Genomic DNA, 5,365 nt, shown 5'->3' with positions numbered 1-5,365 from the left:
AGATGTCGGTTGAAAATCAAATTCAATAGCAACCTATGGGAATAGTATACCTTTCATTTGAATCTTAGTTTGTAAAAATCGGCTAAGCCATCTCCAAAAAACCGATGTGGACATTTTGTTAACAAATACGCACATACACACATAAATACATACATACATACATACATACATACATACATACATACATACATACATACATACATACATACATACATACATACACACATACATACACACAGATATTTTGCGATCTCGGGGAACTGAGTCGAATGTTATATGAGACTCGGCCCTCCGGGCCTCGGTTAGAAAGTCGGTTTTTGGAGCAATTGCGTAAGCTTTCTATATGAGAAAGGCAAAAGAATAGTATTTAATTAGCTTAATCAGCATGAGTTCAATGTTATCTTCATGTGATTATATTTTGAAATGTTGGTGGAATGGGTTTAAAAGTGGAGGGAATGGGGGGTTAGTAGAGTGGGAGTGGAGGATGCGTCAGAAATCCTTCATCTTATTTTGGTGTACGGGGTGGATGAAGGAAATGAGGGCGTGAGGGTGGTCCACGGAGACGGTAGTGATGAAGAAGGGAGATGTAAGGGCAAGGCGGGGGGGGGGGCGGAGGGGCTCTGATGCAATACTCAGCTGCATATTTTGCCTTCCATTTGAGACTTGGTTTGAGAAAATCGCTTCAGTCATCACCGAAGAACCGATGTGACTTTATTTGTGGAATATGCCCGGAATCCCGGACTTCCGGAATCGTCGATAGTGGACAATATATTCAAAGAATGTTTGATTGGCAATCAGTGATCTAGATCTGCGATTAGAAGTAATTTGGTGACCATTTCAATAGTTTTTAGCCTCTGAGGTATTACGATTGTACCGATTTATATGGGAAATTCCAGTGTATCCTTACTAACACCCTTGTAACTCCGGAAGCAAGAGTCAGAACAGAATGAAATTCAGCAGCAGTCAATGGTATTACTGTATCTTTCATTTGAAATCAAGTTTGTAAAAATCGGTAGAGAATTCGTTGGGGAATGGGTGTGATATTAGCTTAGGAACTTGGCGGGTTCCCCGGGGGCGTCATGATCCGTCATGGGTGGCCAATGTGGTCAAAACTGCTTTGATTGATCATTAGTGATCCAGACCCGCAAACTAGAGTAATGTTACATAAATTTTAATGTTTTACATCATTTGAACATCATGGTGGTACCAGTTTATATGGGAATTTGCTGTGTGACCGCACTCTTCAACCCGTAACTCCGGAACCGGAAGTCGGATCAACTAAAAATTCAATAGCAGCTTATGGGAGCGTTATACCTTTCATATGAAACTAAGTTTGCGAAAATCGGTTCAGCCATCTCTGAGAAAATTGTGTGAGTTTAAATGACACACACACACATACACACACACATACACACACACATACATACACACACAGACATTTGCCGATCTCGACGAACTGAATCGAATGGTGTATGACACTCGGCCCTCCGGGCCTCCGTTAAAAATCGATTTTTACAGTGATTGCATAGCCTTTCTTTATATGAGAAAGGCAAAAATCTTGTAATAAACTGTAACGATGCTGTGGTAAAACATCCTGCTGGGCTTTATCGGCATTCTGGTTTTCGATTTGGCACTACATGGGTGCAGTCGGCGATACACTCATTGTAGTAACTATAATAATGAATCATGAATCGAAAACGCTATAAAACGCAGTAGGCACTATTTTTCCCTTTGACGAAATGTTTGTTGTAAACAAAACTTATTTCGCTAACCCGATTGCTATGTTCGAAAAGTCATTAACCCGCATCGACCCAAAAGCGAAACGAACATCACAAGCCATCATCTTCGGAGAAAAGTATTTAATTAAAACGCTTAAAGTGCATCGATTTCTCGCTGAATCAGTTGCACACCATCTCATCGTTCAAAAAGCAATCAAAATAAAACCAACCGATTTCCGAGAGAAAAAAAATCCACCGTCAAGCTCAAGCAAGGATAGCCACTGGCGGCCATTCAGAATGAAACCGTTCCGTGTTGGTTTCTGAGAATTGCGGACGTCGGGTAGTAAATTTACTGCTATACCACACAACCGCAACTAGGCAAGGGGATGGTGGTGGTGATTGCGACAAGAGGAGGATAGATGCAAAGCTTTTCGGCGGTAGAACATGGTTTTCCGAACGTGATTCATCCCACGGGACACGTTATAGTCTATGGGAGGGAGGTCGATATGTTGCAACTAAAAAGAAACGAATCAGCAGCTGAGATGATTTGATGGTGGTGGTAGTTGAACAGTACGCAGTTCATTCGAAGAGAGGAAGAGCCCAGCTGTTGGAATTTTTCTCTCGCAATGGGTTAGAACTGTAGTTCGACTGGAATGGACCGTGTTTCGATTTGACAGTTGGTGGCCATCTTTGAGAAGCCGAGGAAAGCGAAATCACACAGAAACAGACGCGTTTTCCATTAGTACAGTGATGAAGAATTGGATTATTATGTTGCAAAATGTTTCTGAAATTGGTCTAATTAAACGGCGTATTTATGGTCAAAAACTGCTGGACCAATCGTTTTAAAATTTCGCACAGCTTTTCTTAACATCATTGCCCAGGTAACTACAGAAGCGAAAGTCGGATTTTAGGCTTTCAAGTGCTATGAAAAATTCAACAATCTAGAAAAAATTAAAGATCCCGCTCCGTGTTCTTACCTTTTTTTTGGTATTCCGCAAGGCAGCCATCTCGATCCTTTGATTTTTCTCCTGTATTCGACGTATATTTTTGCTTAGGCGCAACTTTCCTTCAACGTCAACTGATATCCTTTGCAGCATGGTACAAAATTAACCGGATGACACGGTCTACTGTCTACGATTTACAGAGCGAATTGTGTCAAAGATCTCGAATTTTTTAGATGAGCAAATGGCATTTAAGCAGCCTATCAGCTATATTAACTGATTGAAGTTTGTCTACTTCTTCGTTCAATAATTGAATATTGCTCAGATGTGTGGAACCCTCATTACCTCAAACTAAAATTGTGTCAGTACACTGCGGATTTGAGCAACCCAGGCCAGCCGCCAAAATATGAAAGTCGTGAACTGCTTGTCGGACTCGCTACGCTGCAAGTGAGCATGATCTATCGAATTATGACGATTTCAGATATTTTAATCCAGCGAATTGGTCGGGCTTCTATATACGTTAAATTCGAACGTTCGTTGTACCATGCCTACAGTTTGATTTTGATATTTGCACTTCGGTTCGGTGGTTCGTCGAAGCAATAGGAGCAACGGATCAAAATTTTGCTCGAGCATCGCGAAAATACCACTCGCTCGCTAAGTCGGCGAAATTGTTGAGTGGGGCCAAATCTACTCTCAATAACGTAATAATAGTGTTTGGAAAGCGTTTGTCGATACCCAGGAAGATTGGATCGAGAAGGAAAAATGACCAAACGAATGGCCGGCTGTTTCAAGCGGTATCTCAACCTTTCCGTTCGAGATGTCGCAAACAAGCTGACAGTGTTGTCCACATCTACGCGACGAGTTTGATTGCGAGATACAGGATGACGAAACCTACGTCAAAGTAGATTTTAAACAGCTTCCTGTACGGGTATATTACACGTCGACTGGTAGAGGGAAGGTGGCAGATTTTCAAGATCAAGCTGTCGAAGCTCGCACAGAAATATCTCGTATGGCAGGCCATCTGCTCGTGTGGCTTGAAGAACTATATTTTCATCGCAACCGAGGCCATCAAATTTATGTGCAGGGGTGCCCGGAAAAAAACGTCTGTTTTCTTTCCTCAAGCAACTCAATTGTTCCCTTCCATTTTGGCCGGATTTGGTATCTTGCCATCACGGAGAAAAGGTCATTGAGTGGTACACCTCGAATAACGACCAGGTGGTGCCCAAGGACAGGAACCCTCCCAATACACCAGAGCTCCTTCCAATAGAAAAATATTGGGAATAGTCAAGCGGACCCTCAAGAAGACCCAAAAGACAGTTTTCAGTGAGAAGCAGTTCAAGGCAAGCTGACGCTCTGCGACGAAGAAAGTAACCAAGGAGGCTGTGCAAAACTTGACGGATGCAGTCAAACGAAAGGGGCCCGGCAGTTTCTTTTCTTTCCAAACTTAAACTTTACCTTAATGGAGATAAGTTAAATTTTTTAAAGACAGCGACAAAAAAAATGGATTTTAATTTTTCGTGTTCCCCGCATCAGTAAGTGAGACCAATTTGCTGCCAGTTAAAGGGTGTCCCACACGATTGCATCACACAATAAAAAAAACGCTGTAAAAATAACCCATTGGGTATTTTCTCTTGAAAACTTGGGTAGAAGTAGTTTTGTTTCGCTGTCAAAATTGGAAAAATAACGTCACGCGAAAAGTAATGTCGCGAATTGCTTTTGCGCCAGCAACTCTTTCGTCGGGACCTCGGAAAACAACTCGGAATCGAACGGTGTCAACGGTGCTTCGTGTGATTAAATGTTACTAGCAAACTATGAGCATCGAATGGAAGGAGAAATGCGGTTAGAATGAATGTTCGTTCAGAGAGCCAAAGAGCGGGAGGAACTGTATACGTACACAGTGCAGAAGGATCCCAAACTTGACGAACGGCAAAGTATGGTGGGAAAAATCACGGGCCTGGAAATTGTATACCCAAATGCTGAAAAAGTTTCATTGTTTCATCATTGATGATGAGACTTATGTCAAGGCGGTCTTACGGCAGCTTCCGGGGCTACTATTCTTCACCGCCCAGTACAAGTTTGATGTTCCGGAGGAAGTAAGGAAGCAGAAATTTTCAAAGTTTTTTCCAATAAATGCATGACTTGGCAAGCGATCTGCTCATGTGGCAAACGGAGTGCATGGTTCGTGACTACTGGGGTCTGTAAACGGAGAGATCTACCTCAAGGAGTGTCTACAGAAGCTTCTGCTTCCTCTCTTGAAGAGACACAAAAGCCCTAGGATCTTCTGACCGGATGTAGCTTCTTGATACTATTCAAATGTTTTCCTGGAGTGGTTCGAAGCCAACGGGGCCACTTTCGTACCCAAGGACATGTGTACCCCTCCCAATGCACCGGAAGTAAGTCCTATCGAAAAATATTGGTCATTTATGAAGCAGACACTACGGAAGCATTCCAAGGAGGTCAAAACTGAGGAAGACCTGAAGAAAAGGACCTACAGAACCTAATCAGTGGAGTTAAGCGCGAAAATTTGAAAAGGATCGGTCCACTAGGGAATTTTGTACAGCGTTTTTGCCATGATGCAATTAACCCTTTAGACTATAAATCCAAACTAACACCAAATTTTCGCCAGTTAGATGCTAAATCGCATGTTGACATGTTGTGCGAACTGTTTGGATTTAGTATCTAACTGGCGCAAATTTGGTGTTATTT

The sequence above is a fragment of the Topomyia yanbarensis genome, chromosome 1, assembly GCF_030247195.1.
Source record: "Topomyia yanbarensis strain Yona2022 chromosome 1, ASM3024719v1, whole genome shotgun sequence".
In the NCBI taxonomy this organism is placed as follows: Eukaryota; Metazoa; Arthropoda; class Insecta; order Diptera; family Culicidae; genus Topomyia; species Topomyia yanbarensis.
This window is presented reverse-complemented; position numbering follows the sequence as displayed.